Source organism: Ursus arctos, unplaced genomic scaffold, assembly GCF_023065955.2.
Source record: "Ursus arctos isolate Adak ecotype North America unplaced genomic scaffold, UrsArc2.0 scaffold_2, whole genome shotgun sequence".
Taxonomy (NCBI): domain Eukaryota; kingdom Metazoa; phylum Chordata; class Mammalia; order Carnivora; family Ursidae; genus Ursus; species Ursus arctos.
The window spans coordinates 23764922-23779313 of NW_026622874.1; the positions used below are offsets into that span (position 1 = coordinate 23764922).

The 14392-nt window shown below is 45.2% G+C and overlaps 1 protein-coding gene across 9 annotated transcripts in view; it reads right to left on the reverse strand.

The window, feature by feature from the left end:
* Window positions 1–8626: 8626 nt before the first annotated feature.
* NPL (N-acetylneuraminate pyruvate lyase) overlaps window positions 8627–14392 on the reverse strand; it is a 40547-nt gene continuing 34781 nt past the window's right edge. Inside the window, exons 13-18 of one of the 9 annotated variants that reach the window (XR_008960318.1) lie at window positions 12876–13041; window positions 11094–11218; window positions 10549–10899; window positions 9910–9976; window positions 9591–9751; window positions 8627–9492 (exon numbers count right to left, since the gene is read on the reverse strand). The gene's annotated coding sequence lies outside the window, so the exon portion shown is untranslated. Of the gene's footprint in view, window positions 13042–14392 lie in introns of all 9 variants that reach the window. The other 8 variants (XR_008960317.1, XR_008960316.1, XR_008960311.1 and 5 more) reach the window with 8 other exon arrangements.

The following is a 14392-nucleotide window of genomic DNA, read 5'->3' on the forward strand; positions in this document are numbered from 1 at the left end:
CTGAGGTGATGGACATGATGGGTCCTCAGAACATCTGTTACTCTTTTATTTCCTGCTCTACTTTCAATCAGTGAAGTGAATCAGACCTGCTAGTGGAAGGGGCTATCTGTGCATTTTTATTTCCTGGTTTAATTAAACAATGGAAAAACAGTCTTCTGAAATATTAAAGGAATCCTTTGTGGGTGTTCATGTTTTTCTCTTCTGCGAGCCATATTCCGATATTAGAAATTATTTGTTAAAGGAAAACAGCCTCAGAGCTGTCCCGGGGTTTGGTGGCCTTTGTGAGAGGGAGAAAGGGAGAAGGAGTGTAGGTTCTTTAGGAGCTCGGGGAGTGCCATGTTGTGCTCCCAAAGGAAATGGAGCCTCCTGTCAGCCTTCCCGGGGCGGGGGCCGGTGCTGCTTACCTGGAGACTCCTCCTGGGCTCTGGAAGCCTGACCTGGTGAGTCATTTGCTACTTGAGCTGGGGAATTGATGAAGAAAACAGAATGAATGCTGGGGTTGCCTGTATCCTGTGGACTCAGACAACTCCATGTAGCAAAGGAACTCTTCACCCGTGAGGCGTGTCGGGATCCCTGAGGGTGTGGGGTTTGCTTCATGGGCTGAGGTTGTGTCTTCATCCTTATCTGGACCAGAGCCATGTTGTCTGGCTGTGGAGATCCAGACCCTTAGGTGACCATGTCATCATTATCATTATCATTATCATTATCATTATCATTATTATTATTTTAACAAAGCAATAGAGACATTGACTTTGAGATAAAAATACTGAAAGGAACAACACAAGGTTAAATATATACGTGATGATTGAACTTGTGGTATCTCTCATTGGTGTGGGTCTTGTAGGGCTGCCCGAATGAGAAAGACCAAGGAATTCTATGTGGATAGAAGTGTGCTGTGCACAGGGAGTGTTTTATTCCATCATTTGACTTCTCTCTCTGAAGGGAAAATAGAGTGGTGTCTGGAGCTTGGTTTCTGATTGGAAGGATTGTGAGGCCAGTGAATTGAAAGAGCAGTGTTCACGCTGACATGGTGCTCAGTGCCCAGTGAGTGAAGGTTGGAAGCTTGGACTCAGAAGCGTTGGTGTCCAGGGAGGATGTTTTCCGAGTTTGCAGCACATCGAGTCACTTGGCTGGTCTGCCTAAATAGGGCCAGTTTCTGCATTTCTAAGGGCAGCTTGAAAGTGGCTTGCAACCCTAGGGCATTTGCAGAGTGGTCTGCATGGGACCCCTGTGTGGGCCAGTGTAGACACAACCCAAGGAATTCCAGAGCTAACGATGAGCACGTTTGTGAGGCTGGAGTTTGCTTCTCTGTGAGAAGAATTGAGCTGGAGTGCAAAGAAGTCTCTGGGCCTTAGGACTCACTGAGAGGGTCCGAGCCTGGCAGGGTGGTCGGATCAGATGTCTGTTTCCCAGGACCTTGGCCAGAGGGAGATTTGGACCCTGGGAAGCATCTCTGCTCAGCTTTCTCAGATGAGCACCTCAGGCAAGGGGAGGAAATGTGTGTGCTCACCTGTCATCAAGGAAGGTGTCTGGTTTCAGATTTCGTGTGCAGGTGGTTTCCTCGTATGGCTCCCTTTCCTGATGGTGTTCAGGGTGCAGGAGGTGGGTGGACCCCTTGTCCTGGGCATCGCGGCTGTACAAGAGCCCTGGGGCACCTTTTCCCCTGGGGATTTGGAGCACGACATTGGCGGGGGGGTGTTGGTGAAGCCATCAGTTTATGCCTCAGTTTCTTCCCTGCCGAGATGGAGTGGAGACTCTAAGTGCTATGGAAATATAAAGCAAGAGACAGGGCTGGGGGTGCTGAAGGGAAGGTGGGGGTGGTGTTTGCTATTCACATAGGGGCCAGGTGGTACTTCACTAGGAGGGTGATACTTGAGTCAAGATCTAAAGAAGGTGAGTGATATCACATCAAGAGCATTGTAAACAGAAGGGAAAGCATGTGCAAAGGCCGCAGGCAGGAGCATACCAGGTGTACGCAGGAGCAGCAAGAAGGCCCTGTGGCCACAGCAGACAGCATAGGACATGACCTCAGGGAGGTGACAGAGTGTGACAGAAAGCCATGGCAGGGCTGTGACCCCATGGGACCCTGTTTCACTGGGCCATCCTTTCTGCAGGGTTGAGAACAGATGACAGAGGGTTGAGGATGGGCAAGGGAGGTCAATGATGATGCTTTTCCAGGAACTCAGGCAAGAGATGGGCTCCAGTGTGGACCAGACAGGTGGCCTTGGAAGGAGTGATTAGTCCTATTGTGGGTACATCTTGAAGATGGAGCTCACAGGATTTGCCAACGGCTTAGATATTGGGGATTGGAGAAAGGAGGAACTGGGGTAACTCCCAGCTGTTGTGGGTTGTCCTGAGCAAGGGGAAGGAGAAGGTTTCTGGGGGTAGGTGGTAGGAGGTAGCCCGTGTTCGCATGCTGAGGAAGGTGCCTTTCCCGGTGGATCTGCTGAGGTTTGTGTCTGGGAGAACCTTTCACATCTCCTCCCTCAGCAACATTCAAGTATTCCCCACTTTTTAAAAGTTCATGGGAGGACACTTGGCTTTTTGGAAAGATCTCCATTATTACCTGGTTTCAGTAATGGGAAGAAACCTGAAGAGGATTTTCCTCTTATGAAAAAAGCTGAACAGCGAGCATCGCGTTCAGCATCTGTTTTGGGGAGAAGCACGACAGAGACGGCGTGCACCCTAACCCGCTCCTTCCTGGGAACCGCTCTCCACGTCCAGCCACCAGCGCTTTGAATTGTGTCTGTGAGCTTTATCTCCATTTATTTTCGGCATCCGTTAGGAGTTGTGTCCTGAGGCCTAAGAAAAGCCAAAGAGAAGTCATTTTTGGAGTCTGAGCGTGCTCACTCATTTTTCCATATAAATTAATGGTCATTCCTTCTTTGCACCATTTCTGCTGTGAAAGGTTTCTTAGGAGCACCGTACTTTCAAAGAGCGGGGGAACCTGTACCTCATCCTGCAGGGTTAGCTTTAGTCTCCATGCTGCACAGAACATTCCATGACTGTCGGATTTTCTCACTCAGACACTGCGTCGTTGACCACCTTCACCCGTCCCCCCCGCCCTGTTCCCCAAATCAGGTACCCACCCATCTGTTCTCCATATCTATGCATTCAGTATTTGTTTATTCCACGTGGAATACACATGAGAGCATCTGGTATTTGTCTTTCTGTGTCTGAGTTACTTAGCATAAGGCTCCCAAGGTCTGTGTTTCTATGTCTGTTTATTGGGAATAATGCTGCAGTGAACATGGGAGTGCATCTGTCTTTTTAAGGTACTGTTTTTGTGCTCTCCAAATCAATACTACTCAGTAGAGCCATTACTGGGTCGTGTGGTAGTTGTATTTATTTTTCAGGAACCTCCATACCGTTTGTCACAGTGGCTGCACCCATTTCCATTCCCACCAACAGTGCACAGGGTCCCGTCATCTGCACACCCTTGACCACACCTGGTGTCTGTCTCTGGGACGATTGCTGTTGCAACAGATGTGAGGTGATAGCCGATTGTGGTTTTGACTTATGTCTCCCTGACAATGATTATGATGTTGAACAACTTTTTCTGTCTCTTTTGGCCACCTGTATACCATCTTTGGAAAGTATCTATGCACACATTCTCCCCGTGTTTTATACTGTTTGTGTGTGTGTGTGTGTGTGTGTGTGTGTGTGTGTGTGTGTGTGTTTATTTGAGTGTCTTGTGTATTTTGGATATTAGCCTCTTCTCACACATATGATTTGCAGATACTTTTTCTCATTGAGTCCTCTGCCTTTTTAAGTTTTTGATGGTTTCTTTGGCTTTGTGGAAGATTTCCATTTGATGTCGTTCTACTTGTTTATTTTTGCATCTGTTGCCTTTGCATTTGGTGTCCGATCCAAAGACTCTTTGCCAAGACCAAAGTCGAGAAATTTAGTACCTGTGTCTTCTTGGAGGTTTATGGATTCAGGTCTTATGTTCAAGTCATTCATCCATTAAAATATTTTGTGTGCAGTGTAAGAAAGTGATCCAGTTACATTCTTCTGCATTTAGTGTCCAGTTTTCCTGTTACCGTTCACTGAAGAGACGGTCCTTTCCCCATGGCATATCTTCTGCTGTTTCGTAAGTTAGGATCATCTAGGTGTGGGTTAGTTTCTGAGCTTTACTATTCTGTTCCACTGACCTGTGTATGTGTGTGTTTATGCCAGTACCATACTGCTTTGATGACTATGGCTTTGTAATCTAGCTTGAAATTTGGGAGTGTGGTGACCGCAGCTTGCTTTCTCCAGATCACTCTGGGTATTTGGGGTCTTTCGTGATTCCATAGGAACTTTAGGCTGTCTTCTGTGTCTTTGAATAATACCATTGGAATTCAGGTAGGGATTTCATCACATCTGTCCATTGATTGCTTTGGGCACGATGGACATGTTCACATAATTAACTCTTCCAGTTAATGAGCATGGCATACACTTCCATTTATTTGTGTTGCCTTCCAAATCTTTGACCCATACATCCCCCACCCACACACGTTTTTCCTTTCTTTTCTGCCATGTGTTGAGTGTACCAGGTCTTTCTCATTCTTGGTTCCTTTTATGCCTAGATTTTTTCTCGATGCAGTTGTAAATGGCATTGCTTTCTTAATTTCTCTTTGCAAAAGTGTGTCATCAGTATCTAGAAATGCAACAAGTTGGGGCACCTGGGTGGCTCCATCAGTGAAGCGTCTGCCTTCAGCTCAGGTCATGGTCCCAGAGTGCTGGGATCGAGCCCCACACTGGGCTCCCTGCTTAGCGGGTAGTCTGCTTCTCCCTCTGCCTGCCACTCCCCCTGCTTCTGCTCTTTCTCTCTCTCTGTCAAATAAATCCATAAAATCTAAAATGAATAAATAAATTAAATGCATGAATGCATGCATGCAACAGGTCTCTGTATGTTGACTTTCTATCCTGCAGGTTTACTGAATTTGTTTATTCCAACAGTTTTTTGGTGGAATCTTGAGGGATTTCTATATATAGCATCATTTCATTTGCAAATAGTGACAGTTTTCCTGTATGGAGTTCTATCTTTCTCTTTTTTTTCAATGATGTTATGATAGTCACCCTACAGTACTTCATTAGTTTTTGATGTAGTGTTCCATGATTCATTGTTCACATAGAACACCCAGTGCTCATCACAACACATGCCTTGCTTAATACCCATTACCGGGATAACCCGTCTCCCTACCCCCTCCCTTTCTGCAACCATCAGTTTGTTTCCCAGAGTCTCTCATGGTTCATCTGCCCCTCTGATTCCCCCCCTTCCTTTTTCCCTTCTTTCTCCTCATGTCCTCCATGCTATTCCTTCCATTCCACATGGGAGTGAAACCATATGATAATTGTCTTTCTCTGCTTGACTTATGTCACTTAGCATAATCCCCTCCTGGTCCATCCATGTCCAGCAAATGGTGGGTATTCATCCTTTCTGATGGCTGAGTAATATTCCATTGTACGTATGAACCACATCTTCTTTATCCACTCCTCTGTTGAAGGACATCTTGGCTCCTTCCAAGTTTGGCTGTTGTGGACATTGCTGCTGTGAACATGGGAATACAGGTGCCCCTTCTTTTCACTACTTCTGGGTCAATGGGGTAAGTACCAAGTAGTGCAATTGCTGGGTCGTAGAGTCACTCTGTGTTTGTTTTGAGGAACCTCCATATTGTTTTCCAGAGTTTCCAGAGTTGCATTCTCACCAACAGTGCAAGGGGGTTCCCCTTTCTCCACATCCTCACCAACATTTGTGGTTCCCTGCCGTGTTCATTTTAGCCATTCTTTTTTTTTTTTCAATATATTTTGCTTTATTATAAAGCAAATATATATTGTTTGTTTGGGATATATTGTTTGTTTGTTTTTTATAATAATTTTTTATTATGTTATATTAGTCACCATACAGTACATTCCAAGTTTTTGATGTAAAGTTCCATGATTCATTACTTGCGTACAACACCCAGTGCACCATGCAATACGTGCCCTCCTTTTTAGCCATTCTGACTGGTGTCAGGTGGTGTCTCAATGTGGTTTTGATTTGTACTTCCCTGATGGCAAGTGATGTGGAGCATGTTTTCACGTGTCTGTTGCCCATTTGTATGTCTTCTTGGGAGAAGTGTCTGTTCATGTCTTCTGCCCATTTCTTGACCAGATTATTTGTGTTTTGGGTGTTGAGTTTGAGAAGCTCTTTATAGATCGTGGATACCAGCCGTTTCTCTGTAATGTCGTTTGCAAATATCTTCTTTGTTTCTGTAGGTTGCCTTTTAGTATTGTCTATCGTTTCCTTTGCTGGGCGGAAACTTTTTATCTGGATGAAGTCCCAGGAGTTCATTTTTGGTTTTGTTTCCCTTGCCTTTAGAGACTTGTTTTGAAAGAAGTTGCTGTGTCCAAGGTGGAAGAGGTTGCTGCCTGTGTTCTTTTGATTTGGATGGGAGACAGGAATCCATTATCTTTCATTCCTGATTGTATTTGAGCCCTCTCTCTTTCTCGGTGAGTCTATGTTTTTGTTTATCTTTCCAAAAAAGGAAGCTCTTATTTTCATTGATTTTTTTTTTTTTTTTTGGTCCTTTTAGTCTCCATTGGATTTATTTCCATATTCCTTTTTGTTATTTCCTTATGTCTACTAATTGGGGGCTTTGCTTTTTTCCCCCTACTTCTTTACCATTTAAAATTAGGTTGTCTATGGAGAGCTTTCTTGTGGATTGAGGAAGACCTGAATTTCTGAGAACGTCCACCTTAGAGCCACTTTTGCTGCCTCCGGTAAGTTTTTGTAGGTTCTCTTTTTCATTTGTGTCAAGGTACTTGTAAAATTTCTTTTGATTTCTTCTTTGTTGGTTGTTCAGTAGCATGTTGTGAAATCGCCACCTATTTTTGACTGTCCCATTTTCTTCTTGAGATGGATTTCTCGTTTCATATGATTGTGGTTGGACAAGATTTGAAGCAGAAGGTGAAGGGAGCATTCAGATTAAAGGTTTGTTTCCTCGGGATTTTTCTGAGGGTAGACCATGAGTTGCATGGGGACAGAAGAAGGTTTTGTGAGATGGGGGAGGGGTCAGCCCTTGTTAGAATTACTGACTCCTAGCATGTTGGCCACGTACCACTGTTCACACCGTAGTCCTGATGGACTTGTACTTCATTAGAAATATTTTCTAGGAGGTGCAGGGGTAGCTTTCTCTAAAAGAAAGGTGCCATGTGGGCTCATGGCATGACCCCAGGTCAACAACCAGCAACCATGGCCTCCAGGGTATTGTCTTCTCTCCCATCTAGCTCTCCTCCTCTGTCCTGTGCAACCCGATGCCAGGGTAGCCTTCTCGAGAGGCAGCCCTGTCAGTCACCTGATGGAACACTTCCATGGATCCCCTGTGAGGGGAGGATGATGCCCTGCCCCAGAGGGGAGCTGCGTGTCCCCATCAGGAGCCACATCTCTCTTTCCAGCGTTCTCAGAATGGATCTCTCAGAACCAAAACTAGGGTTAGGGGTTAGGCCTAGGAGAATGGGAGTTCCAATAGGCTGGCTGTGTGGCTAATTACCCGAGGGGGGTGTTGATGGCATGGGTTGGGGTGAGTGTCAAGCATTGGGTTTGTGGCCTGGGGACCGGTGAATGTGGGGATCGTGGGGATTGACGCAGGCAGACATTCAGATTTCTCCTCCTCTGCATCCGTTCTGGAGTCCCAAATGATACCGTTTCCTTCTCTGTCAGCCTGAGTCCTTTGGTATTGCTAATGGATGCCCAGTCTCTGGATTTTATGGCCAGGCCTCTGGGAATGGAACCCTCAGAACCCAACTTGGGGTAAGGTTAGGGCCGAGGCCCATGGGAGATCTGATATGCCAGCTGCATACACACAAACCTGGATGCCTGAATCGAGGGCGTGGTTTGGGGGTAAGCGTCAGGCTCAGGGTTTTTGGTAAGTAGTGTGGTGAAAGTGGGGGTTCGCTGGGATCGGCTCAGGTGGGCATTCCAATTTCTCATGCTCTGGATTCTGTCTACAGCTCCCAAATGGCACGGTTTCCTTCTTGTGTCATGCTGATTCCCAGGTATGGCTCAGGTTTCCCCAAGCCCTCTGTCTTAGAGATAGGCCACTGGGAATGACCTCTAAGAACCCCACCTAGCGTGTGGGTTGGGGCCTAGGAGCATGGGAGGTCCAATCTACCAGCTTTGTGCTGATCGTCCCGGGGCCTGATTTGAGTCGGTGGGTTGTGGTGAATGTCAGCTCAGGATTTTTGTCCAAGGGTCCCCTGAATGTGGGAGTTGTCTGGGATCGACTCAGTGGGACATGCAGATTTCTCCTGCACTGAATAGTTTCTGGAGTCCCAAATGGCATGGTTTCATTCTGTGTGGCATGCCGAGGATCAGCTATGGCTCAGGGTTCCCAAATCCCTTTGTCTTTGGATTCAGGCCTCTGGGGGTGAACTTCTGAAACCCAAACTATGGTTAGTGTCAATGCCTAGGAGAATGGAAATTCTGATAGACCATTCTGTGGGCAGTCCGGGGCTAAGTGGAGAGAATGGGTTGGGGTGAGTGTGGGTCTCAGGATTTTGGTCCAAGTGCCCCATGAATGTGGGAATTCGCTGGGATTGCTCAATTGGACATACAGATTTCTCCAGCTCCTGATAGCTTCTGGAGTCACAGATGGTACGCTTTCTTTTTTTTTTCTTTTTTAATTTTTATTGTCATGTTAGTCACCGTACAGTACATCCTTAGTTTTTGATGCAAAGTTCCATGATTCATTACTTGCGTATAACACCCAGTGCTCCATGCAATACGTGCCCTCCTTAATACCCATTACTGGTCTACCCCAATCCCCCACCCCCTCCCCTCTGAAGCCCTCCGTTTGCTTCCCAGAGTCCATAGTCTCTCATGGTTCATTCCCCCTTCTGTTTATCCCCGCTTCATTCTTCCCTTATTTCTCCTACCGATCTCCCTGCTATTCCTTATGTTCCATAAGTGAGCGAAACCATAGGATCATTGTCTTTCTCTGCTTGACTTATTTCACTTAGCATAATCTCCTCCAGTCCCATCCATGTTGCTGCAAATGTTGGGTAATCATTCTCTCTGATGGCTGAGTAATATTCCATTGTATATATGGACCACATCTTCTTTATCCAGTCATCTGTTGAAGGACACCTCAGCTCCTTCCAGAATTTAGCTGTCGTGGACAATGCTGCTATGAAGATCGGGGTGCCTATGGCCCTTCTCCTCACTACCTCTGTATCGTTGGGGTAAATACCCAGTAGTGCAATTGCTGGGTCATAGGGTAGTTCTATTTGGCTGGGGGGGGGGGTACCTAACGAGCCTAAGGAGCAGCATCTGGAGCGGCGGTGTGTGTGTGTGTGTGTGTGTGTGTGTGTGTGTGTGTGTGTGAGTGACATGCCTCCCCCGGGGCGGGTCACGTGACCGCCCCACTGGACGTGCGGTAGCGGTGCCGTAGAGGGCCGGGAGGGCTAATGAGCATCATGAGGAGCACCTGGGGCGGCCGGGGGCGGGTCAAAAAACGCATTGCTGTGCTGCTGCCAACAAAGTAAAAATATGGGTTAAAGGTAAACAAAAGTGAAAGGGAAAAATGAATCCAAAGAGGCAAGAGAACTCTGATGTAAGCACCTACCCTGCCAGAGTCTACTGATCCCTGATGGACTGGAGCTTCCTTTCACTGAAAGCTGCATGGGGCTTAGGAGAAAGGAGACAAGGCCTGAAGACAAAGCCTGCAGACAAAGCTGCCCACAGTGCAGAGGCTGAGACGCACCTATAAGTCAGAAGGCCTTATACCTGCAGTGAAAAGGGAACAGCAATAGCAATAATAAAACAAAATCAAAAAACAAACAAAAAACAAAAATAGCAAAAAGCAAACCCGGAGGAGGAGCATATTAAGGAAGGTTGTCCGTTACAAACTAGATGCTGGGTAAGGGGAAGAAAGATTCACTTACTGTGACGCTCCCAAAAATCTCAAGTCAGTTAATTTAAAGCGGTCACTTGTCAGCAGGGATAAATCACCTGGAGGAATTAAAATCATATCCTCTTTGGTAGAATGCATTTTCCATCCAAACTTGAAATAATTACTACATATAAGGGTCCACTGTACATAAACACAGTTAAAAATCATAAAATGTGAGGATAAAAGGTACCATGAGCATCAACAGAAAAAAAAAAAACATAGCCAGCAAAATTGTTCATATTTTAAGTGTTAGAATTATCTGATACAGAATATGAGTGTATCTATCATTCCTTCACGTTTAATTCACCCGACTGCTAAATAAAAAGCCACTAAAAAAATATTTTAATTTTAACCAGAAAAATCATGCATACTACCCGAACCCAAGAAAACAAAAAATTCCAGACAGAAAAATATATCAATTTTTTCCCCACAAAATGAGTTTATGTAATAATAACTTGTAACAACATACATAGTTGTACATAAGCTGCAATGTAGTGAAGCCTTATTGTAAACTTTTCTTCTGCACCTTTTCCTTAACCCATTTTTCAATCTGCTGGTCGACTTATAGTTATATTACACTCAGAGTTAAAGCAGAGAGTAACATTTTTAGTTTAAAATTCCTATGACTTACAAGGCCTTCCAGCACCTGGCTCCTTCCTGTCCCTTTAAACTCTTTCCTTCCTATTCTTTCCTTGGTGTCTGAACTCTGGCCCACTGAGTTCTGCTCAGATCTTCACACTCCACAGACTCTGTTGTGGCTCAGAATTGTCAGATCTTTGGCTCCTGCCATCTGGAATGCACCCTCTGCTTCTCTTGTCTGGCTCCTTCCCAGGATTCTAATCTCGGATGAAGTCTAAGGGACACAGAGACACTTCCCTCACTGTTTTGTGGGAGTTAGTCTCTCTTCTGCACCGCCATCCTCCAGCACTTTCTTCTGGCCAGACCCAGTGATCTTGATGGAAGACCCACAGATACTGGAATTCTGCATAGACAAGTGAAAGAGCAAAAGGTAGAGAACACCCAGTGGAATGATTCAGGAGGGCTGCTCATATTGGGACCTCAAAGCTGACTGAGGTTACTTCCTTAGGGAAAGGACAAGGATGATACTCATTGGGTCAATGTTTTGGGGAGTCCAGATAGTGCAACCTGCAGACCGCTCAGACTTGGGAATATTACCTGCAGCTCTGAGCAAGAGATGGTTTAGATGTGCGCATTCCCTCGAGTCCTGAGGTGGATCACTTTTGTGCACGCAGTCCAAGGATTCCCGGGAATGTGGTGTGCAGTCCTTGTGCCACTTCCTCCTACCCAAGGCAGGGGACCTTCAATGGGGCAAACTGGACTTGGACTATATACAGATCACTCTCGGCCCCTGACGTGCTTGCCCTTCAGTGGGAGCCCACTCCCAGGCCCTCAAAGATGACTTTGTTATGTGTGCTTGTTGGTGGGCGAGAAGCCTGTCCCTCACACCAAAGGTTGATATTTGAAAAAATTTTCTGTGCCTACAGGGCCTCATCCCATTTTTGGCTCAAGTCTGGGAACTGGCACTGATGAAGGTCATTCTAGCTACCGTGTAAAAAATATTTTGGAGGTGAACATGATGTCCAAGCTCCTAGGTGGTCCATGTGGCATAGACCTCGAACACTCCCTATAACTGGTATACAGATACAGGTAACAGGCCCTGCTGGATACAGCTTCTACATATATTTTGTGGAATCCATTGATTATGTTTACTAATTCCATGATTAAGATTTAGGAAATTTCTGTAGGTTTTTCTTTTGATTGTCTAACTTAAATGAAGAAGTGTCCTATGTATCAAATGACCTCTCAAGAGTCACCAAAGGGGTTGGCAGAGAAAACATGATTTGGGTTAGTTATTTTGTCCACCAAGTGGCCATTTTTCAGCCCCGGAAACCCAAAGTGCACGGCGGTGCCCCACTTCTACCTAAGGCTTAGCTCTGCTGTCTGTGTGACTTTGATTCCAGATTCCTTCTCCATGTGACTGAAGGAAATTGGGGTTGAGTGAGCCTGTGATAAGGACAGCGGTTAAATGGGTTAGACCCATTCTTTGCTCTTCTTGCTTTGAGAGGCATGTAAGTCCCACTCCATTCTTCCTTATGTGAAAAGCCCCGGTGAGCCGAGGTGGGTGCCTGGTCTTGGACTGAAGTCATCTTAGAATGTCCTTATTTAGCCCAGCCCAACCCAGCCTTCCCTCAGGCTCAGATCCCTGACAGAAGGGATTTTATGTGCCCTTCAGGTGATCATAAAGAGGAAATTTCTCTCAAGTTGTAGCAAACAGCCTTTCTGGGGAAGAACATGCATTACCTATTCCCTACCTCACCAGTGCCCCACACACCATAGGATTTTCCTACACCTGTGAATAACTCAAGAGAGCCTAAGTAAAACCCGTCCCTGGAATCACCTTGTCCTTCCACCATCCCCAATGAATTAATCTCAGAATTCCATCTTGAAATAAACAGAGGTTGGGGCACCTGGGTGGCTCAGTTGTTAAGTGTCTGCTCAGGGCGCGATCCTGGCATTCTGGGATAGAGCCCCACATCAGGCTCCTCTGCTATGAGCCTGCTTCTTCCTCTCCCACTCCCCCTGCTTGTGTTCCCTCTCTTGCTGGCTGTCTCTCTGTCAAATAAATAAATAAAATCTTAAAAAAAAAAAAAGGTTAAAAATTCACTTTTGGGGCACCTGGGGGGCTCAGTTGGTTAAGCATCTGCCTTGGGCTTGGGTCATGATCCCAGGGTCCTGGGATTAAGCCCCGCATCAGGCTCCCTGCTCAGTGGGGAGTCTGCTTCTCCCTCTGCCTGCTGTTCCTCCTGCTTGTGCTCTCTCGCTCTGTCAAATAAATAAATAAAATCTTAAAAAAAAAAAAAATTCTAAAAAAAATCTGCTTTTAGTATTGTGCTGAGTGAAGTATTCACATCATTATTTTAGTTTTAAAATTAAAACCTAAATTCAGGGGCGCCTGGGTAGCGCAGTCGTTAAGCGTCTGCCTTCGGCTCAGGGCGTGATCCCGGCGTTCCGGGATCGAGTCCCGCATCGGGCTTCTCCGCTGGGAGTCTGCTTCTTCCTCTCCCACTCCCCTGCTGTGTTCCCTCTCTTGCTGGCTGTCTCTCTGTCAAATAAATAAATAAAATCTTTAAAAAAAAATAAATAAAATTAAAACCCAAATTCAAAGGTAACAGTAAATTCATAATACTCCAAAAATTTACTTTTGATAAAAGACATTAGTAACTACTGCTATATATAACACATTCATTTCCAAGGAGTTGGATGTTAGAACACACAGAGCTAAACTTAACCCTGGTCACTGAAAAAAAATCATCTTGTTTCTCTTTGTGTTTACAAGATCTTATTAGTCATCTTCAGAGTTCTCTAAGCACCGACTTCAGAAAAACAAAAACAGAAAAAAAAACCATCTTGGCTAGTGGATAGCCAAGATTAATCTTCATAGAAAAAATTAATTTGGCTTTAATATACTTAAGTAAGGATATGACCTCCTCAGAACCAAAAACCTCCCTTTTCTTCCTTTGTAAAGAAAAGTTTCAATGAGAGAATATAAGCTCACATAAACCACTGCAGTTCAATTTCTTATTCCGACACCTTACTCCTGAAGGAGACAGAAATATGAGACATAGCACGTGTGCACGTGTCATTCCTGAGCAAAAAGAGGAGTGAGGAGTCATAAACGTAACAACCCTTAACTAGCTGATCAGTTGGCAATGGTGACTGAATCCACAGATAATTTCAAATTCTCATTTTGAAAAAGTTCTTTTAAGAGATAAAATATAAAGAGTAAAACTGATAAGAATTTCAAATATTTTCCTTTTGTCAATGAGCAGACTCAGTAGAGAAGAAACAAGGACAAAATCCTAGGTAACGGATAGACTGGATAGTCAGGTTTCCAATCACCAAGGGTTGACTGGCAATAAACTTTGTTACTAGGAAGCGCTCACCAGTGTCTGTTGGAAAGGAGACTAAATAGCCATATTACCGAGAAAGAAAAGAATAAATAAGGTATGGAGGGAGACAAGAGTGAAATTGTTGGGTCCTCCCCAAATCTTCCTTCACTGAAGAAATGTGCTGGCAGCATGACCAGGAAATAACAGTTAGCCCCTGGGTTCACCATAGAGCGGACATTGGCCTTCACTTGCAGTCATTCAGGGTGCTGTGGGGGAGCCACGTTCTTCCTGTGGGGAAGCCATTCACTTCCTGTGGGGAAAGGGGAATGTGTCGTGCCCAGAGGAGAGCTCTTCTGTTCTTTAAGATTTTGAGCTTTGAAAAGTTCTATGTATAGCAAGAAATGGAAACTTGAGTTCATCTTTGGGGAGGGCCTTTTCTTTGTTCTGTGAAAAGCTACTCTAATGGGCCCTTGAGTGGTAAGAACTGAAGCAAGTCTTCACCTAATGCAGTGTTTTGGGGGGAAACTGACATCACAGTTAATCTGAAAGCAGATATTCTAGAAT